The sequence below is a fragment of the Podarcis gaigeae genome (assembly GCF_964106915.1).
Source record: "Podarcis gaigeae genome assembly, chromosome: 17".
Taxonomy (NCBI): domain Eukaryota; kingdom Metazoa; phylum Chordata; class Lepidosauria; order Squamata; family Lacertidae; genus Podarcis; species Podarcis gaigeae.
This window is the reverse complement of record NC_139694.1, coordinates 13,439,020-13,462,184: the sequence shown is the minus strand read 5'-3', so window position 1 is coordinate 13,462,184 and position 23,165 is coordinate 13,439,020. Positions and strand designations below refer to the sequence as shown.

General features: G+C 44.3%; 1 long non-coding RNA gene across 1 annotated transcript in view; it reads left to right on the top strand.

Moving 5' to 3' along the window:
* The first annotated feature begins 1,560 nt into the window (after positions 1–1,560).
* The window catches only part of LOC310835302, a 489,753-nt gene continuing 468,148 nt past the window's right edge, over positions 1,561–23,165 (top strand). The window contains exon 1 of the long non-coding RNA XR_014559528.1: positions 1,561–1,622. This is a non-coding gene — a long non-coding RNA (uncharacterized lncRNA). The remainder of the gene's footprint in view (positions 1,623–23,165) is intronic.

Below are 23,165 nucleotides of genomic sequence, written 5' to 3'. Positions count from 1 at the left end.
GGTCCTGCTAGCTAGGGATGATGGGAGTTGTAGTCCAAAAACAGATGGAGGGCCAAGTTTGGGAAACTAGACCACGGCAGAATGCCGAGAGCTGGCTAATTCACATAAGTTATAGTTAACCGTGAGGGAGTAGAATAGGCATCCCCAACCTTCGGCCCTCCAGATGTTTTGGTCTACAATTCCCATCATCCCTGACCACTGGTCCTGTTAGCTAGGGATCATGGGAGTTGTAGGCCAAAACATCTGGAGAGCTGAAGTTTGGGGATGCCTGGAGTTGAGCAATTTCTGGCTGAGTCTACTGACCATACAATATGCAGATCAAGAGCTTCTCGTTTTCAATACTATAAGCCTGCTTTGTTGCTTTTGTGTGGCTAAACTCCTAGTGTCTACTGTAATCTTAACTCTCATAAAATACCCCATACTATTTTCTTTTCCTATCCAGTTGTCACCTTTTCCCCACTTCCTTCCTGCAATTGTATGCCTTGATTTTTATTTATTTATTACATTTATTTATTGCTGTATACAAAACAGCTAAAATCAGTTCAAAACCAGACAACAAGGGGGGGGTGTGAAACAAAGTTATTAAAAGTGCTCGCCCAACAATACTATAAAAAGTACAAATCCTTTTTAAAAAAAATTTTTATTAGTTTAACATAAAAGTTACACACCATAAACATAACATTTTCACACATTAAAAAATGGGTTCTTTCAAACCCTGAGACCTCCTTCCTTCCATGGGTTCCAATTCTAAATTTTATTCCTGCATCTTTTACTGCAATCTATCTGTTATATAATCATAGTATCCAATATCCATGTTACATTACAAGTGTCATTTGTATTCCTGCCAATGATTTCTACTGTTTACAGCGATCTCTCCAAATATGTTAGAAAATTATTCCAGTCTTTTAAAAATACTTGGTCATCCTGATTTCTGATCTTTCCTAAAAGTGTTATAAAATTATTATTTTTTCTCTCTCATCGCATAATATTAGAACTTGTGGATGTCGAATGAAGCTGAATGCTGAAAGATTCAGAAAAAAAGTACTTCACCCAGCACCTGGTTAAACTATGGAATTTGTTTCCGCAAAAGGTAATGATGGTCACTGGCTACTTTAAAAGAGAATTAGCCAAATTCATGGATGATAAAGTTAGGTTCTACCTCCACAGTTGGAGGCAATATACCTCTGAATGCCAATTGTTGGTGGGTTGGTGAGAGTGATATACCCTGGTCCTGCTTGCAGATTTCCCATAGGCATCTGGTTGTCCATTGTGAGAAATGGATGTTGGACCAGATGAACCATCAGCCTGATCCAGGAGGCTCTTCTTATTTTCTCATGGTGTCAGACAGGTTTCCTTGGGGAAAGCAGTCCACAAATAGGAGATCCACCAATGGGGAAAAAACCCATTCTTGTGTGGCCAACCTCTGCACCTTGCTTGGAAGAGACACACAGTGAAATAAATACATATCAGTATGTGTTTGGCAAGTAGCTTTATGTGTTCAAATCAAGTCATCAAAGCAAGTTGCAACACAGACAAACTTCAAGAGATACTTCTTTCTTCTTCTTTGGCGATCACTCATAGCTGAGTAAGATTGTCTTCCATAAACACGGTTTTAACAGTGAGTCCGTAGGCGACTGTGGAGGCCAATTCTGGATCCACACGTCCTTCCACAGTGGGGACATTGGTTTCCTGGTGGGAGTTGATCACGGTGAGGGTTTGCCAAGCGTGCCTTCCTCTTAGCACATTTCTCCCTTTCATCCTGAGTTTGAGCGTCTTCAAAGCCCATGACACCTTTGGTAAAGGAGATACACCAAGAACCAAATGAATGGTTATACCAAATGGCCTCTTTGTCTTACCTCCAGGCCAAAATGGTCACTTACGATGTACAGTGGTACCTCGGGTTAAGTACTTAATTCGTTCTGGAGGTCCGTTCTTAACCTGAAAGTGTTCTTAACCTGAAGCACCACTTTAGCTAATGGGGCCTCCTGCTGCCACCGCGCTGGTGGAGCACAATTTCTGTTCTCATCCTGAAGCAAAGTTCTTAACCTGAAGCACTATTTTTGAATTAGCGGAGTCTGTAACCTGAAGCGTCTGTAACCCGAGGTACCACTGTATATTCAAAGTTTATACTGCTTTGCATGGCATCCAGGTTCCACTAGTTTTTCCGGTGGCAAAAAATCAAATGTGTGGAGCCATTCCCCAAGCACTCAGCAAATGCCCTGTGTTTAGCAACGTGTACCACTCCATCAGATTTTGGGCATTTACTGCATCAAGTCCAACTTAACCCAGCTGCCTCATAAGATTCTTCCAGCTTTCCCACAACACCCAATTTGAAACCAAGTGGGAAATTCTGTTTCGTGTTAATGATGCATCAGTGTGACAATTGTTCTGCATTAATTAATGTTGAAGCAAACAAGTGTTATTTTGTGTGTATGCCAAAACCACAATAAGGGGCTTGTTAGCCAATTTTTTTCGTTAATGTGACAGTGTGAGATGAGATGGGGAAGGGATCCATCCCACGTGTAACAGGGCTTCATTTTCCCTCTATGTCATTTCACCGAAGCCAGTGGTATTGCATCATGAAAAATGGGTTAGTAGAACACAGATGAAATTGCAGAGTGCTCTTTCCAGATTTCAGTGCTTGCTAGTGTTGGCTGCTTCAGCCTCAGTTTACACCATGTGGCTGATTCATGGCCAAACAATCATGTTCCAACAGCTCCAAGATCGGGTGCCAGCAAAGCTGCTTAGGGAGACTGCAGCCTCTTTAATCAGATGCATATGCTAGTAGCTCACAGCAGCTTTTTTGTAACGGTTAAAGGTAGGGTTAATGGAGGCAGCCCAGCAGCAGGGACTGTTTATTTCTGCAGGTGGCTATGCACAACGGGAGAAATTAATAGGGAGAAGAGTGGGTGCTCCTGAGGAGTATTATGGAATAAAGGGGAGGGGCAATGTCACGGACTTAGGACTTCACTGATGTGGTCCAAAGGAAAGCAGAGCAGTACGTTTGGCACCATCTTGGCTGCAGGAGTTGCTGGAAGGAGGCGTACGAGACACCATCCAACCATCTTAGGGACTCCACACTAGATTTGTGTAGGGTTTACTCCTTAGCATTCTGTTCTCCAGAAGATGTCCTTCAAAGAATGGATTGTTCCTCAGGGTTTACTCATGAAGTGTTTCTCACAGATGAGCATTTTCTTCTCCAGAAGATGTCCTTCAAAGAATGGATTCTTCCCCAGGGTTTACTCATGAACTGTTTCTCACAGATGACTATGGCCACAAGGTAGCAGAGGTTTAGGATCAGAGTTTTCCTCCTCCTAGATGAGCTACCTTCCCAGGTAGCCAAGCCCCATCTGCCCCTCATTTCCCTCTATAGCATATGCAGAAACTGCCTTCTTGACCATTGAACCCACTATTGGTCTCATCCACTCAATCTACTGGAGTTTATCTTCACATGCAGAGGAAGTCCCTAACTCACCAAGGATTTGACACTCATTGGCTACCCTCACCAGGGGTGTGGCCCCTGTCGTATGCTGACAACATCCAGGAGCCACAAGTGAGAGCTGAGTGCAGGGTGGGCACCAAAGTTGAACAAACTACCCGAGAAGGAACATGACCTGTCCCCCACTAGAGGACCCTCCCCATACACTCATTTGAATGCCAGCTTAGAAGACATGTTTAAAATATTTTTTAGTAACAGGAAGTTTTAGAGTTATTGTTGCTTGCAACTGTCTGTCTCAGGAGACAATGGAGGAGTGCACCTTTGGGGTGAAGTCAAACAGTTGGAAGGTTGCAGTGCCTGTTGTGGCTGCAAAACCATTACAGGAGAGACATGTTTTGTTGCAGGGTTATTGTGGTGCTTAGAATTCAGTGTGAGGTTTTTTAAGTTTGGAGGTTGCTTTTAATCAAATTGTGTTGTATGGTGGTTACCTTGTGGATCGTATTGCCGAAAGGCAGAAGGTCAGCATTTTCAATAAATTAAAAATCAACAACAATTCCCTTCAATGCTATCCCCAAGCGCAGCACTTTTATGTTTTCTGTAGAAGAGAACAACAGTCACTCCCTTTTGTGGAAAGAAGTGAAGGAACACCACTGGAGTGGGTCTTCCCTTGGGCATTATCTCTTGGTCACACAAGAATGTGACAGAATGCTGAGAGAGTGGCTGTTGGAAACCAACTTACGTATGCATGCACCACCGCCATGCAACCACAACAATATTTATTTACTTCATTTGCTTGCACAAAACCCCAATCTGGTTTAAATACCACAAGAATAATAATGTAGGGGCTCAACTTGATCTAGATTTGATTTGATTCACTTTACATTGCTGTGCGGTGTATATGCATAATGACACATGACTATATATTCCTTCTTTAAGACAAAGCAGCAGTGAAGTTTGTATTTTAAAATGAAGGGTTAAAAATATAAGACAGTTTTTAGATTATAACGTTTTCTCTCTTACTGGCAACCAACTGCATGTTCAACAGCGATTCTTGACTCCCAATTCACAAACCGCTGATGGTTTTATCTAAGGCAAAGGAAGTCTTATTATCCTTTTCCTTCTTTCCTCCACGGATTCTAATTAATCCTTTAAGACTGCCGCTGCCGACTGCATGTTTACTTAGGAGGAGAGGATTGGGATATAAACCCGGTATCCCTAAAGAGTTAAAACTCTCCTTGATGCACCAGCTTGGCTTAGCACTTTTGTGAAAAACACACACACAGAGAGACATACACAGACGAAAAAGAGCATGTTGTGAAGCAAATTTTCCCAAGTTCCACTAAACAAATCAGATGAAAGGACGCAATTGGGAAGGGGAGGGAGAGAGGGAAGCAGATAACACTCTTAAGTTTCTTCTGAAATCTGAAGAACCGTCTTAGCAGATTTAAAACAGAAGTCAGGAATATATTATATTGGTGTAGACGGTGTCAGAATTCATGGGATTGTTGAGAATTACGGGGGGAACGTTGGCAAACTCATTTTGGGAATGCTCAGCAACCTAACATTTTGCCATGTGATGGAAAAAAGTAAAGGTAAAGGTAAAGGTACCCCTGCCCGTACGGGCCAGTCTTGACAGACTCTGGGGTTGTGCGCCCATCTCACTCAAGAGGCCAGGGGCCAGCGCTGTCCGGAGACACTTCCGGGTCACGTGGCCAGCGTGACATCGCTGCTCTGGCGAGCCAGAGCCGCACACGGAAACGCCATTTACCTTCCCGCTGGTAAGCGGTCCCTATTTATCTACTTGCACCCGGAGGTGCTTTCGAACTGCTAGGTTGGCAGGCGCTGGGACCGAGCAGCGGGAGCGCACCCCGCCGCAGGGATTCAAACCGCCGACCTTTCGATCAGCAAGTCCTAGGCGCTGAGGCTTTAACCCACAGCGCCACCTGCGTCCCACATGGAAAAGAAAAAAAAAAACCAGGCTGCAAATGTTTGCAATTGCATGTATGTGACAGACTAGTTACTGTGTACAATCCACACTGTGGAAGACATCCAACCAGTGTTTTTTTTCCCTGGGGGGGACAAAGGGGTACACATACCCTTAAACATTTTGTGAATCTAAGTTTGGCCTCATTGAGAGGCAGTATTTCAATATGAGTAGGAAAATGAGAGTACCTCTTGAAAAAAGCACTGCACCCAACCATCATAATGCACCATTTGATATGGTCTAATTTGGAGATGGGGAACCTGCGGAGATGGGGAACCAGATGCTAACAACCCCCATCTTCATTGACTATTGGCCGTGCTGACTGGGACTGATGGGAGAAGCCCAGTAGCTCAGTGGTGGATGCTGATATATTTATGATGATATATTTATATGCTTTGCATGCAGAGGTTCCAGGTTCAATCCTTGGGCATTTCCAGGTAGAGATGGGAGAGGACCTGGTCTGGAACACTAGAGAGGTGCTGCCAATCAGTGTAGACAGTACTGAGCTAGATGGACCCAATGGCATGGCTCAGTATAAAGCAACTTCCTATGTTCCTATGAAAGCTGGAGTCCAGCAACATTCTGAAGGCCACATGTCTCCCATCCCCAGTCTGACTGATGGTTTTGTGGTTGCTATGAACTATGCAGTGTAGGAGCCAGTGTGGCGTAGTGGTTAAGAGCAATGGACTCGTAATCTGGTGAACCGGGTTCGATTCCCTGCTCCTCCACATGCAGCTGCTGGGTGACCTTGGGCTAGTCACACTTCTCTGAAGTCTCTCAGCCTCACTCACCTCACAGTGTGTTTGTTGTGGGGGAGGAAAAGGAAAGGAGATTGTTAGCCGCTTTGAGACTCCTTAGGGTAGTGATAAAGCGGGATATCAAATCCAAACTTTTCTTCTGCAGCATATTTATTTTTTTAAAACTATATGGAACCTACAACGAGACTCCATGGTGAAGAATGGGCTTCACGTGCATTCAGATAAATAAAATTATTATTAATAATAATAAATCTAGAAAGGGGCTGAATATTCAGAATACCACTTTGATTTAGCAAAATATATAGAAATGGCCTTATTGTTTTTGCTCGCAGACTATACTACAGGCTTAGGATGCCATCCTTTCTTCTTCTTCTTTTTTTGCAATGTAACAAGCTTTATTAATAGACTTACAATACATTACATATATATAGTACATCTCGTAGAGTAAATTGAGATTTCAATCATACACACACACACACACACTCCTTACATAGCTATAAACCTTAAACTTCAGCTGTGTTTATGCTACTAACCATCCTAACCATATCTACTCAGGGCTTCTTGTCTGATGAGTGGAGCTAGGATTGTATACCTCTAACATTTGTTCAATGAAAATAGGATGCTGTATTCCATAATAATAATTTTCTTATTTATACCCCACCCATCTGACTGCGTTGCTCCAGCCACTCTGGGCAGCTTCCAACATATATAAAAACATAATAAAACATTAAACATTTTTTTAAAAACTTCCCTATACAGTTGTACCTTGGATCTCAAACTTAATCCATTCTGGGAGTCCAACTCCCAGAACTGTTCGAAAACCAAGGCACAGCTTCTGATTGGCTGCAGGAGCTTCCTGCACTCAATCAGAAGCTGTGGAACCACATCAGAAGTTCGGCTTCCGAAAAACCTACTTCCTGGTTTGCGGCGTTTGAGAGCTGATTTGTTTGGCTACTAAGCCCTTTCGAGATCCCAGGGACGACTGCACAGGGCTGCCTTCAGATGTCTTCTAAAGGTTGTATAGTTACTTATCTCCTTGACCTGTGGGTCACATAACTCCAACATTTAGCTGATGTAAATAGGTTTCCTTTTCCTGGGAAACCTGGAAGAAACAGTGCTGGGAGAGCAGCAATAGGAATCTGTTTAGATCCTTTGTTTTCCATACACATCCATAGCAAAATGTTGGCAATCTGTAAGTAAAGCCCAATATTTACCTTGTCCCATTAAATGGAATAAAGGGGGGGGGGGGAGAGAAGCTAGTGAAGGCATTGGAAGGCAAGTTCTCGTTTGGCATGAAATGTTAGCGGAGGAGTGTGTTGTTTCGGGAACACTTCCAAACTGAGCAGCGGGATTAGCTTAGAATGGAATTCATGCTCAGTTTGGGTTCAGCAAACGTTTGCTCCCTGCCAAGCGGAAAAGAAAGTGTTAGCAACTAAATCCAGAGAATTATATTATCATCAATAAAGGGGCAAGGGCCAAGCCATGCTTGCCCTGAAAGCAAAGCAAAAAGAGTACCATTCTGGCATCTCCCAACAACCGTTGTGTGCTGTTTCACTTGGCAGTGCTTTGCTCCATAATTATTTGGATTTTGATCTTGCGGGAATGTGCACATCGCGGTTTGTCAAGCTGTGAGCAGCCTTTGCGAGATCGGGATCTGAGACATATTGTTGAGGCAGGGTCAGGTTTACCCCCCAAGCACATGCCAATGTGTCAATAAATGAGCTCCAAGGGAAGAATGGAGAGTTAATTGGGATTCCAGGCACAAGGTCGAGTTATGAGAATCCATCTGAGGGTGGGAGGCCCTGGTATGATGGGAATTATCAAGAACCCAGGCACTGAGGAACATTCATTTAGTAGCACTGGACGAGGGTGGCGCTGTGGTTTACTACTGAACCTCTTGGGCTTGCCGATCAGAAGGTCGGCAGTGCAGATCCCCGCGGCGGGGTGAGCTCCGGTTGCTCTGTCCCAGCTCCTGCCAACCTAGCAGTTTGAAAGCACACCAGTGCAAGTAGATAAATAGGTACCGCTGTGGCAGGAAGGTAAACGGCGTTTCCATGCACTCTGGCTTCCATCACGGTGTCCTGTCGCTGGCCACATGACCCAGGAAAGCTGTCTGTGGACAAACACCGGCTCTCTCGGCCTAAAAGTGAGATGAGCACCACAACCCCATAGTCTGACTGGACTTAACCGTCCTTTACCCTTTTACCTTACATTTACACTTAGTAGAAATGTACTATGATAGGTCCCAAGGAAGTACTGGGACCCACGGATTGCATAGTTATTTAGAAGAGGCCTTAATGATTGGCCTGCAGTTGCTTCTGTCTAAAGCAACCAACTTCGATAAATGATGTTGTTGGAGCCTGCCGTTACAAGTGGCACTTCTTTAGGGTAAAATAAAGACGCAGAACGCCAGCAATATTTCCATGATAAGAGAGAGCAGCTCGTTCAGACTTCTTCTCCTCTCCGGTAACTTTTTATTGTCTTTTGTTCTGTCCATCCGCATGGCCGTTTGCCAATCTCATGTTACCTACATCCGGCCAAGCTTTTATTGCACCCCATCGCCATATAGGGTCATTACATTCCAATACATTGTAAAGCTCAGAGTGCTGGTCACGAGGTCCAGAGGTACCCTGCAGCATTTACAAACCTCTGCCATGGCTTTATGACTCCCACATGCCCTCTTTCTTTATTTTATTAATCTAAATGTCCGTTCCAATATGGTTATATCGAGTGTGATAAGCAACTCTTGTGAAACCAGATGCGGGCCGCGGACTGGAGAACCATGCGGTACATACAGAAATTAAAGAAGGAATACATTGTATATAGCAACACAAAATAATGCAAATAACTACTATAATAATCACTAAAATTAATAAATGTTGAAGCCAACTTCCATCCGGAAGCTAAGAATATAAGAATTCTGATTCCAAGCTGCATGGTAGGCTTCCTTTCTAGTTTATAGCCATGCACTGTCACTCCTATAGCACTGAGATTGGTCACTGTATGTTCCTGTAAGAGAACAAGAGCTATTAAAAGTGAATTTCAATGTATACTGACAGTTTGGATATATGCCCCATGATTCTTTCCCCTCTCTAATTTGAAAACAAATGGGGGCAGGCATACACACCCAACATTTAGAAGCATGCAATAAACTGGTAAACTTAATCATATCTTGCACAAAAATATTATCCCTCCATATCTTATGATAATTTTCTCCCCTAAAAGTCTTATTCAACAAAGCTATTCTTATAGTTCGAGAGTGGCTGAGCCATGGATGCTGCCAGCCAGAGTAGGATTCTGATGACTGCGGCTTGCCAGCTGATAAGGTGAAATATGGTGGTTTCAACTGGACTGGGTCGTCTGCTCCTCTTCCTTGTATAACGGTGCAACAAAGGATGGCGAGGCAGATGGTGGGGAAGGCACTTCCGCAATTGAAGGGACTCGCCATGGCTGCACGCATCGAGCTGGAACCCACAAAGGCTTGTCCTCTAGGTGGCGCATGTGGAAAGGTTTCAATGCTTCACCCACAAAATGTTGACAAAGTGTAGGGGAGTTCCACATGCCCTGAGGCAGGACAATCCACTGATATCGCTGGGTAGGCTGCGGATTGTTATATACTGGCAATGTAAAAGCAAACCGTTCCCTGTCTGCTGGAGCCAGTGGGATAGAGAAGAAACAGTCCTTTAAATCAATCACTGCCAACTGATATTCTCGTTGGAGCATATTTGGATTTGGCATGCCATGTTGTAAAGTTCCCATTGGCTGTATTTGTTCCTTGACTTTTACTGACTGCTGCAGCTCTTTCAAGATTTTAAAGTCAAAAGGTTGGTGCTCGGCTTGAGTTCCTGCTGGGGCACCAGCAGGGGGCACAATAACAGGGAATGCCATGGTATCCTGAGATAAGGAACAGGCAAGTACTGCACGTTGAAAAGGGGTAGCTTGTTCTGCTGCTGAAAGAGTAGGGTCATTTCCAGCCAGACCACTGTATTTTTGCAGGATTGGGTCCTCTGGTGAGGAACTGTAATCTGGAGGTTTGGGGTCTGGGGCTGCTGGCAAAGCAAGTGCTGGAACAGGCGGCATCACAGCAGGCTGGACTAAAGAAGCTGGAGGTGATGTTGGCAATACAGCCATGGAGATATTTTTTGGTGATAAAGAGCCCATGGCATAACGAACCTTGCACCATGCATTTAAAATCCGAACACCGAAGCTGGGGTGTCTGTGAAAATGTGCTCCAATCTTATCCCAATGTTTTATTTCCCAAGTCCCATGTGCAGCAAGCCAGGGGCAATGCTCATCGATGGCCAGAATGAGCTGTATCAAATCACCATCAGGAACTTCCAATTTGGTGGAGGAGAGGAGAAATTTTAAGTCTCTTAAAAATTTCTGTTGGGGAGTAGTCAAAGAGGTGCCCATGTTTCTAAAATCAATATAAAAGGGATCAAACTCACCAGGGATCTTTTTTTAAAGATGTATAAGTGCTTTGAAATCCTTGCCGGACGTGGTGAGCTGATGATATCCACTGCTTGGATCGAAAGTGCTCTCACAGTGTCTTTTAAAATCCTCTTAGTCTGCCTCAGACTGTTTCCTTTAAGTTGCTTCTCTCGGTTCTCTTTGAAGTTTGAAGTCAGTCTCACACTGCTTCCTTTAGCCTGCCTCCTTTCTTTTAAGTTTTCCTCTTCTTTTAATTGAGCCTCAGAGAGGGCACCACTTGTTGGAGCCTGCCGTTACAAGTGGCACTTCTTTAGGGTAAAATAAAGACGCAGAAAGCTAGCAACATTTCCATGATATGAGAGAGCAGCTCGTTCATGCTTCTTCACCTCTCCGGTCACTTTTTATTGTCCTTTGTTCTGTCCAGCCGCATGGCCGTTTGCCAATCTCATGTTACCTCAGCCGGTCAAGGCTTGACACTCCCCTCTCCATATAAGGTAATCATTGCCCAGAGGAATGTCAGGGGGCACCCTGCAGCATTTACAAGCCTCTGCCTTGCCTGTATGACTCCCACATGATGTCACTGCTCCTACTTGCGATAAATGTCTTAGACAGTGCATACCCTCCAAGTGTGCCTATTATCCAGGGACAGTCCCAGAATTACAAAAGCCACCCTGGCTTCTGATTTGATCCAAAAGTGCCCCGATTACTACACCAGTGCCGCCACCGCTGAGCTCAGAGAGGAGGAGGAGCTGGTGCTTGACCTGGGTCAAGGGAGGGACCTGGGCTGCGAGGGAGCATCCCATGGTCTCTTCGTGGCCACTGCTGCTGGCTTCCTCCCTTGGGCAGCTCGTAGCTGCTGCTGGAGGAGGAGAAGAGGCCCATGCAAAGGCCAAGCTGGAGAGCGGGTCAGGAATATGAGAGGTCCATGCAAAGGGCAGGAAGAAAGGGGGAGAGGGGCACAAGGAGTCTTGATTTTTATATTTTAATGCTTTGCACATCTGCATCTATTCTTGCCCCTTTCTAAAAAAATATTTATTGGTGTATGGTTTTTTTGTTGGTTTTTTGTTCTCTACCAAAGAAAAAAATAAAACCAGGATTAAGGGGTTTTCTCTGGATGTTAGAGTCCGTGTGTGTTGTATGGTGGCGGCACTCACCCTTCTTCTGATAAGAAATGCTCGGGGGGGGGGGCAACACCAAAAATGTGGGGATGGAGAGAGAAATGTCCCTATTTTCATCTGAGGAATGTTGGAGTGTATGGACAGTGTTTCCATGTTACCAATAAGGTATAGTGGTGCCTCGGTTTTCAAACATCTCTGTTGATGAACATTTCGCTTTTCAAACACCATAAACCCAGAAGTAAATGCTTCGGTTTTCGAACATGCCTCCGAAGCTGAACATGCCACGTGGCTTACGCTGAGCGCAAGATCCTGAGACCTAGCTGTCGGCTATTGAGTTTTCAGTTTTCAAACGTTTCAGAACTCGAATGGTCTTCCAGAATGGATTTGGTTCGAAAACCGAGGTACCACTGTATACTGTTGCTTCTGTGACTGTTCCCACTTCAGGTAACATCTTGTGTACATGTGGTTAGGGCGCCACGTACATGTGTACATGTGGTATGAGCTCCACGTTAATGCCACTCCATTGTGTGTGGGAGGATGTAAAGCATGGTACATATCCAACATGACCGAACATCGGCAATATTACCAGGAGCAGAGCAAGAGCAAGCACCTTAGTGGAATCTATTATATCTGCTCTAGTTAACAATATACAATGTGCATGGAAAGAGCAAAAGGTGTTTGGCTCTGGTGGCCTTTATCCAAGGACAGATTCTCTGAGTTGGGATCATGGCTCTGCATGACCGACGTTCAGTGCCTCACGCTTTATAATAATGCTTCATTTAATTTCTTCATTGGAGGAATGTGCCTGTAGTGGCTGTCGGGTTTTATGGCCTCTGCAGTCACACTGAGGCTTCTACAGAAATGAGAGGGCTAATGTGTAAACCGACTGCAATTGCACCACAGAACAGAGAATGGATTGACAAGTTGGGAAAGATGGGCAGTAGCTTGTGAATGTTTTATAAGCTATATGCAATTTGAGAGTAGCTGCCAACAACCAGAAAGTAGCAGAAAATTATTTAAGCCAAGTCTCTCCCAGTCTTTCTTCTTGTGTCCCTAAAATATATCACTGTGTACTTTATCTGTGGCCAATTTCCCCCTGAAATTCTAGGGGGGGTGGGGTGTACAGATGAATATGCAAGGCTGGTTGAAATCAGTGAGAGGTATTGCCCCATTCCTTTCAATGGGGTTTGCATTTGGGTCCTTTCAGGTGGATTTTGGTCTTCTTTTCAACAGAAAACTCAAGAGGGAAGTCGTATTCCAGAGCATCATTGGCTGTTGGTGTGGTTCATACATCACCGGTGGTGGGGCATGATGCTTGAAGTAATCCATATTTTGAAATGCAAGGAACACAGTATAAGGCCAGCATATGCAATTTCTTTTTGCAGTGTTGAACAGACCTCTAGTGGCCAAAGGAAGTACACGCTGTCATTCAGAAATAACTTGATAAGAAAAAATATTGTGTATGGAAGTTTACTCAAGTTTCAATAAGCAATCAAGAAATGGAACTTGTTACTAACCACATCAGCCTCCCGAGGGTGGAACATTTGCAGAAAGCTCCCTCACAATCACAGAAAGTGAGGATACAGGGCTGGGTTGCTGAACTGCCACAAGCTGAAGACCTCATTAATTCACTTAGCAAGTGTCCTTCCTTTGGACTGACTTATAAATATTAGAGAACGGGGCTTCAGATGTATATATACAGCAGCATGACAGAAGGATTCCACAAGTGGATCCTAATGCGTGCTTTTGCACCTGATCGATTTTTGCTTTTGATTGGCCAGTTACATTACAGGTGTACAGTTACATTACAGGTTAAGTACTTAATTTGTTCTGGAGGTCTGTTCTTAACCTGAAACTGATCTTAACCTGAAGCACCACTTTAGCTAATGGGGCCTCCTGCTACTCCTGTGCCGCCAGAGCATGATTTCTGTTCTCATCCTGAAGCAAAGTTCTTAACCTGAGGTACTATTTCTGGGTTAGCGGAGTCTGTAACCTGAAGCATATGTAACCTGAAGCATATGTAACCCGAGGTACCACTGTAATGATTATCTGTTGTTGTTTTTAAATGGTGATTTATGTGTTAATATTGTACACCGCCCTCATATTATACAACATGGTGGCCTAGAAATACTTTAATTCTTGAGGGCCCTGCGCCTGTTCCTATTAACTTTTATTCATGACCAGTATTGCTTGCATTGTATATAATCCTGGCATCAATATACTGAGAGTACATGACTTTATATTATGTTATAGTGTTTGACATATTCTTTGTTTTATTTATTTCACAAGATTTATATATCATTTGAGTGCAATTAAAAAAACAACAACCTCCAAGTGGTTTGTGGAAAGAATAAATCAATAAAAATTATCAGCAAAAAGCACTTACAAACAACTATTTAAAACAATCAAAATTAATTAAAACCAACAATAAGCTAAAAGCCAGGTTAAAACACACGGCAGCATTCTAATTCCCCCCCCAATTATTTTTATTAGTTTTCCAAATTTTTACGAATCAAACCAAATTATTTAATTTAATACAATTTTTTTTTAAAAAAAATCAGGTTTCCCGCTCCTGTTGCAAACATATGTCCATCTTTTCCTCTATAACCACATCCTCTCTTCATTAATATCCATTTCATCCTTCTTCTATATGCTCGCCTAAACAAAATGTGTTTGTCAGCTGTAGAAAGCATACAGTGAAGACACCTGCCTGACATATATAGGCAGGGAGTTCCGAGGTGTGCGTTCTGCCACAAAGCACCTTACAACTGCCAATAAAAGCCAACACTACCTGTGAACAAAATGTAAAAATACAAAAGACAGTACAATAGACCATGGGTGTAGCCAATCAGGGGTAGGGGGGCAACTCCCCCCCCCCCCCCGACATCAAGTAAATAAATAAAAATCCTTAACTAACTGAGGTTCTGTCTCTCCCACATACACACAACCTGCCCCTAATAATAATAATAATAATAATAATAATAATAATAATAATAATTTATTATTTATACCCCACCCAGCCACTCTGGGTGGCTCCCAACAAAATATTAAAATACAGTAATGCATCAAACATTAAAAGCTTCCCTAAACAGGGCTGCCTTCAGATGTCGTCTAAAAGTCTGGTAGTTGATTTTCTCTTTCACATCTGGTGGGAGGGCATTCCACAGGGCAGGTGCCACTACCAAGAAGGCCCTCTGCCTGGTTCCCTGTAACTTGGCTTCTCACAGTGAGGGAACCACTGGAAGGCCCTCAGTGCTGGACCTCAGTGTCCGGGCAGAATGATGGGGGTGGAGACACTCCTTCAGAAGTCAGCCCCTAACAGAAATCCTGGCTACTCCCATGCAACAAACCAAAAAACCCACCAATAATTTAAAACTGCAGAAATGAAAGAGGCTCATTTCCTAAGTTCTGGGTACAGCCTCTCTTGGGTACAGCATTTCCTTTGGAGGGGAGAATGCTCGAGATTTCTGGGAGTTTGTAATACGGGTTTATTTACCATCTTCAAACTGAGACACATCGGAAGAAGCAGGCACACAGGTGGTAGAATGAATCTTGAAAAACAGCCTTCATCCTTCAGAAGGAACGGTGCTCTCTTGCCACTTGGGCTGCTTCTCACCAGGCAGCTGTGAAAACTCAAAACTTCTTTTTCGTTCTACAGTCAGTCGAGGTTCAAAACAACAAAACCATTTCCTTCAGCCTCCTGCTCTGGTTGTGGTAAAAAAAAATTCCAGCTGCTTGGAGCGGCCAGGAGCTGTCCAAGATTAGGGGGAGTTGTCTAAGAATAAATACCACAGCATACAGAAATATAGAGGGAGGGGAGCATTTTGCATGTTCAGAGAGTGTCCTTGCAGTGGGATGAAGAGGGTGGGATAGCTGAAAACATGCACACATTCTGTATGTTCAGTTTCTGGCGTTTCCAGGAACGGTGTGGCCTTCCCCAAACTTCCCCAAACTAGCAGGGGCGCCGACTTATAAAAAATATTGGGGGGCCCATACCGGGGTCCTGCCCCGGGAAGTTTTCTAAATTTTAGATGAAAATTAGTGAGTTTTAAAGTTTTTTAAAAGTATTTTAGAGTCATATGATCAACATTAGAACCCCGAAAACTCGACTCTCTATAACTCCACACTCCGGGAAACTCGACAAGCCTGAAACACTTTTTGGCTTTGAAAAAAGAAACAAAACATAAACACGCACGGTATTTTCGTAAAAAGCTAATTTAATTTACAGTAGCAGTTATGCTTATAGACTATTACAGAGCAGTGAATATATAGCTCTGAAAAGACTGAAATGATATTTAAATAAATCCTAAACTATCATTAAAAGAATAAATCATAAAATATTGCTGTCGCACAGCAATAGCACTTTGATTAATAAGTGAAATAGCTAATTTAAGCTTACTTTGAATAAGGCTGAGGGTTCATTAAATAAAAATAATATCTCAAAGTTAATGCTTTAATACCGTTAATAAAGTTAATACAGTATGCCTAATACTGTATGTAAATACTGTAATAGGTAAAGGTAAAGGTACCCCTGCCCGTACGGGCCAGTCTTGACAGACTCTGGGGTTGTGCGCCCATCTCACTTTAAGAGGCCAGGGGCCAGCACTGTCCGGAGACACTTCCGGGTCACGTGGCCAGCGTGACATCGCTGCTCTGGCGAGCCAGAGCCGCACACGGAAACGCCGTTTACCTTCCCGCTGGTAAGCGGTCCCTATTTATCTACTTGCACCCGGAGGTGCTTTCGAACTGCTAGGTTGGCAGGCGCTGGGACCGAGCAGCGGGAGCGCACCCCGCCGCAGGGATTTGAACCGCCGACCTTTCGATCGGCAAGTCCTAGGCGCTGAGGCTTTAACCCACAGCGCCACCTGCGTCCCACAAATACTGTATGTAAAAAACGGGCTTTAATTGGGTCTTACACCCTAAAAATATTTAAGTATTTGAAAATAACTAATACAGTACTATAGAAATATAGAAATACAGTACTAAACTAGTACTAATATTTCAAAACTGAAAATTTAACATTCTGTATGTATTTAATTCTCTATTTTATAAAGATTTTTAATATCTGACAGTGAGTTTGGAGTAGCCCAATGCAAAAATCCTGAGGATCCATGTGGATCCGTGCTTTGTAACCACGTTTTTGCACCACTGTGATCCTAGGCAACAGTGGGTGCGTGATTTTTTTGGTGCAAGATGTAGTCATGGACATGCTATGTGATCTGATGGTGAATTTGGGGTGACCAATGCAAAAATCCTGAGGATCCATGTGGATCCGTGCTTTGTAACCACGTTTTTGCACCATTGTGGCCCCAGGCCACAGTGGGTGCATGATTTTTTTGGTGCAGGCTGTAGCCATGGACATGCTATGTTATCTGATGGTGCATTTGGGGTGACCCAGTGCAAAGATCCTGTGGATCCATGCTTTGTAACCACGTTTTTGCACCATTGCAGCCCCAGGCAACAGTGGGTGCGTGATTTTTTTGGTACAGACCGTAGCCATGGACATGTAATGTGATCTGATGGTGAATTTGGAGTGACCCAATGCAAAAATCCTGAGGATCCATGTGGATCCGTGCTTTGTCACCACGTTTTAAATGGGGAGGGAAGGAAAAACACAGAAGGGACAAGAAGCACAAGAGGGGTGTGCGGAGAAGCAGCTGGCTAAGAATGCAGGGGAGGAGTTTAACGGGGTGGGGGGGGAGGAAAGGAAGGCAAAAGTCCCCCCCCAAGCCAGCCCTCTCTCTCTCTCTCTCCCACCTGCGAGTCCCTAGAGCACGGAGGGGAGCAGGTGGTGGGCTGGAGCCTGCACGCAGTGTGACTAGGAAAGAATTAGAAGGAAGGACTCGATCCTTTCCTTAACCCTCTGCTTGCCAGGAGGGCAGGGGATTCCCTGCTCTTTGTTGAGTTTGAGCAAACGCAGCAACAGAAGCGGGTGGGCAGTAAGACCCTGAGGCAGAATGCAGGAAAGCAGCAGCTTCCGCCTTCCCTCCGCCCGACCGACCGATCTTATTTTTGCCTGATTTTTGCCTATTTTTGCCCCTGCGCTCCGGCGAGTCAGCTCCAGGGACCACACATTCGCTCAATAACACGCACAGACATTTCCCCTTACTTTTTAGGAGAAAAAATCTGCGTGTTATAGAGCGAAATTTATGGTAATAATTTTCTTAAATTATTTGGGGGCAGAGCCCCCCCAAACGAATTTTTGAGGGGGCTCGGGCCCCCTCAGGCCCCATGGAGTCGGCGCCTATGCAAACTAGCACTGTCCAGATGTTGTTGGAAAACAGCTCCTATCATCCGTGGCAACTGTCTGTAGCTCATGGTCCTGTATACCTGAAGGAACGTCTCCAACCCCATCATCCTGTCCGGACACTGAGATCCAGCACTGAGGGCCTTCTGGCGGTTCCCTTGCTGTGAGGAGTGAGGTTACGGGGAACCAGGCAGAGGGCCTTCTCGGTAGTGGCGCCTGCCCTGTGGAGCGCCCTCCCAGCAGATGCTAGGGCAATAAACAACTACCGTATTTTTCGCTCTATAAGATGCACCAGACCACAAGATGCACCTAGTTTTTGGAGGAGGAAAACAAGAAAAAAAATATTCTGAATCTCAGAAGCCAGAACAGCAAGAGGGATCTCTGCACAGTGAAAGCAGCAATCCCTCTTGCTGTTCTGGCTTCTGGGATAGCTGCACAGCCTGCATTCGCTCCATATGACGCACACACATTTCCCCTTTTTAGGAGGGAAAAAGTGAGTCTTATAGAGCAAAAAATACGGTATTTTACTTTTAAAAGACACCTGAAGGCAGCCCTGTTTAGGGAAGTTTTTAATGTCTGACGCTGTATTGTTTATGATATTTGGTTTGAAGCCTCCCAGAGTGGCCAGTCAGATGGGCGGAGTATAAAAAATAAATTATTATTATTATTATTATTATTATTATTATTATTATTATTATTATTGAAGCTGTTTGAGAGGCTGCACTGTATAACAGCCTCAGAAATGCCCCCTGGCTGAGTCCTTTGGAAACCCATGAGAGTCAGAGGAGAAGGGGAAAACCCAGCCCATTGGCCAAATTAAGCCAACGAGGAGTCCTGATTTGGCCTGTGAGGCTCTCCCTTTCCCCAGCCACGCCCACCTGTCATTCACCTGATGCCATGTGACATCGTATGGGTATTAGCTAAAGCCACAGCCACAAATATAAGTGTGGCTTCTTTGTGGCTCTCGCGTGTGGTGCCAATTAGATCAGACGTCAAACGGAAGCCCCTCTTGGCGCTCCCAATTGGATCCGATGTCTGCTAAAAGCAGCGCTGCTTAGCACCAGTTGGGAGTTCCCGACAGCATTGGCAGTGAGACTTGCTTTCGGTGCCCATTTATAATTTGGCTGCCACGCTCGGATCCGCTTCGTGAGCTCCCGACTGGATGCTGTCCCTGTCAAAAGCAGACACCGGGTGCACTCAGGAACTTGTGGTATAGGCCGCTCTCAAGCTCGTTGGCAAGCAGCGACTTGCCTTTTGTCCCACGTTTAAAGAGCTCCGCATGTGAGCCATGCTTGCAAAGGAACAAGCAGGAGCAGTGCTGGATTTACGTATAAGCTGAACAAGCTATAGCTTAGGGCCCCACTCTCTTGGGGGGCCCACAAAAAATGTAAAGGGAAAAAACACCTGGATGTACATTTCCAAAATACATATTTTGTTATGTGCAAACGGCTTTAGATACCTATTAGGTCCATAAATTACCATATAGCATATATCCAACACACAAAAAACAACAATTTGTTGTTGACAAAGGACAGCTAGACATATAAAGGGCCCCATTACCTTCAGTAGCTTAATAATAATAATAATAATAATAATAATAATAATAATAATAATAATAATAATTTATTTATACCCTGCCCTCCCTGGCCAACACCAGGCTCAGAGTGGCTAACACCGAATATAAATACAGTAAAAACATTAAAAACAAAACCAAACAAAAAACCAAACAGTTGATTAAAATATAACTTAGAATACAGTTTAAAATGCAGCTTAAAATGCAGCCTTGTTTTAGTGGTAGCCTATAGATCAAAGCCATAAGGGGAGAAAACGTCAAATATTCACTGGGGCCAACTATCCAGGCTGGTCCTACATGGGCCAGCAAAAAGAGCAGAGTGAAAATTTATATACAAAATCCCATATAAGGGGTTCCATCAAAAAATAAATAAATGGGAAGGGGGTTAGAATGAGTCCAGCCCAAAGGCCAGGTGGAACAGCTTTATCTTGCAGTCCCTGCGGAAAGATGTTTGAATGATTAGGGCCTCATCAAACCTAAATCCGGCCCTGAGCAGGAGCCTAGACTCACAGAGTCATAGAACTCTAGAGTCGGAAGGGACCATGGGGGTCATCTAGTCCGACCCCCTGCAATGCAGGAATCTTTTGCCCAACATGGGGCTTGAACCCTGAGATTAAGGGTCTTAACACTCTACAAGCTGAGGTATCTCTTGATTGTTTTTTTTTGCGAGTGTAGCCAATTCAGTGCCAATTTCAAACCATGCTGCTTCTGCCAATAGCGTAGGAAGGCAGGGGTTGGGGGGCATATAATGGGGCCACAGGGCATCCCAGGCACTGCATGACAGTGGGGACACTGACCATCCCTCATGAAGACAGGTTTGGGCTCAACAACTCTGGTCGTTCTCCTAAAAAAAGCTCACCAACTTTTGCTGATACAGTCATACCTTGGGATAAATGTGCTTCAAGTTACAGTAAGTATTTTTGGGTTGCACTCCGTGGCGACCCGGACGTAACGGAGCGCGTTACTTCCGGATTTCGCAGCGCGCACATGCACAGACGGTCAAAATGATGTCGCGCGCATGCGCAGAAGTGGCAAAGCACGACACACACACATGCACAGACGTGCGGACGCAGGTTGCGTTCACTTCAGGAACAGATCCTGTTTGCATCCCAAGGCACCACTGTATCTTTAAAAAAACCTCAACAACTTTTGGCAATTTCTTAAAATAAGCTCTGCCCCGGGTGCCGGCAGGGGTTGCTATGCCACTGCTGCCAGGGGATATAGGATATCAAGTGATGGAAAGGTGGGTGGCCCTGCCCATCTCTGAAATGTGGCCCACGGAGGGTTGGCCACCATTAGATCTGGTCTGCTGGCCAGAAGGGATTAAATGGACCACTATAGGGTAACTTCATATCCTCAGCGGTGTAATTAATTGCAGGAATCATATCTGCTTTGGGCAGGCAGGATATGACAAGAAAGCGGGGGCAAAGAGTAACTAATACTAGGTAAACCAGCATTAGCTAAACCTCAGGTGAGGGTAATTATTATTAAAAGTGTAATTACACTACTTAAATAGAATTGATATCCCATTGGGCTAAGTTTGTCAAAAGACATTTACCAGCCTGCAGTCTCCCTTCTTTCCAGTGGCAACACCTATGCTCTGTTTGCCTGAGCTCAATACTGCAATCCTCGTTAACAGAATCGAAATACTGCTGCCCAGGTTCCTGCAATTTGGACCCTGTGTCCGTCCACTTTTTGCTCAAGGCTATGCTTCCCTTGCTGTAGCTAACGGAGGGATTAATGAAAAGCAAATTATAGTAAATCCAAGCTGAATTCTAGATAAAGGTCAGTCTTTGGCCTCGTGGGAATACTGTATTCGTAGTTGCCTAAGAAAAGTGATAAAATGCAAAGGCCATTTGCTCAGGGCATCCATGATACCACTCTGGCATTGTCGTTTTTCCTCATTGTTGTAGCTTCCTGGGAGGAGAATAGGAAAAAGATGAAGGGCCATAAGGGATATTTCCTTTTCGGGTAAAATAAGAAACCCACACACAGAATGGCCACCCCTCCTACATGGATAAGCTTGAATCTTCACAGTTTGGGGGAAGCAAAGTACGTCCCACATGCGACCCGCGCAGACAATTGCAGGATAATTGGATGGATTTAACTAGAGCGCATTTAGCCATGTCCATTCAAAGATGAAACAATTGCCATTGCGAAGTTGTTTGCAAATGAATACACAGGAGAAAATACTTCATCAGGCTGTTGTCAACCATTTAAAAGCCGTTCTGATGGAAAGCTTAATCACAGGGATGGAGTTTAATTGCATTGCACACATTGCATTCGCACTCGACCATGGCATCAGGTACTTGCTCGTGTTTCGAAAGAGCCATTGCTGATCTAACGCCACAGACAGAATGTGCATCTTTTCCTGATGTCAAAAGACTTTTCAATAGCGCCAGTCCAATTGCCAGTCACTAAGCGTTGATTTACACATGGCTGGGGGCGGGGGGTGGGATGCTATGAATAAGTCATACATTAAATTGTTATAACGGAAGAAAGAGAAAACCCTATGTAAAATCACTTAGAAAAGTTTTGTGCTCTACAGCACCACCTGGTGTTGCATGTTTATAATGCATTTAAAACACTGGCTTTTTTTTACTAATGTAGCTGAGTCCTAGGTGCTTCAGATGCTTCCAGGTGGTCTGTTTATGGAGCATTTGTTTGTTTCCAAAGGCAGTTTCCCACCTCTTTCCTTATGGAGAAAAGTCTGATCTTTTGGGGAAGCTGATTTCTTGTGCCAGACCTCCCAGTCATCTGTAACGCACAAGGTGAATGTTCAGGCACGTGATTGACTCCCATCCCAAAAGGGCAACATCCCAATCCTTTCACCAAGGGATCGAAATGATGGGCATGCATGGGCAAACCACCTCTCCTCTGTGTTGGGTGCTCAAGAGCAACATGTTTCTTTACATAGTAATCAAAAGTATGCTTTAGTCAGTGTTAGAGCATCCTCTGTTAAGCTGACTGGCTTTGGAGATTCCCGTCTAGCCTTAATTCTGTGATTCTAAAGAGCATCACCAAAGACTGTTTAAACATTCAGCAGAATGAGATGAGAATTAGGTGCAAGAATGCTGAGGTGGTAGTATGAGGCAAAACACTTCTGGTTATGGGGAGGGAGACCAGTTTCCCTGCCTTCTCCTCCTTCTTTTGTTGTTGTTGTTTAGTCGTTTAGTCGTGTCCGACTCTTCGTGACCCCATGGACCAGAGCACGCCAGGCACTCCTGTCTTCCACTGCCTCCCACAGTTTGGTCAAACTCATGCTGGTAGCTTCCAGAACACTATCCAACCATCTCGTCCTCTGTCGTCCCCTTCTCCTTGTGCCCGCCATCTTTCCCAACATCAGGGTCTTTTCCAGGGAGTCTTCTCTTCTCATGAGGTGGCCAAAGTATTGGAGCCTCAGCTTCACGATCTGTCCTTCCAGTGAGCACTCAGGGCTGATTTCCTTCAAAATGGATATGGTTTGATCTTCTTGCAGTCCATGGGACTCTCAAGAGTCTCCTCTAGCACCGTAATTCAAAAGCATCTTTTTAACTCCCTGCAAATAGAAAGCAGTATGCCAAAAAGTTCCCTGCAAACAGAAAAGCTATCCAATGTAATTTCATTGGGTGAGAA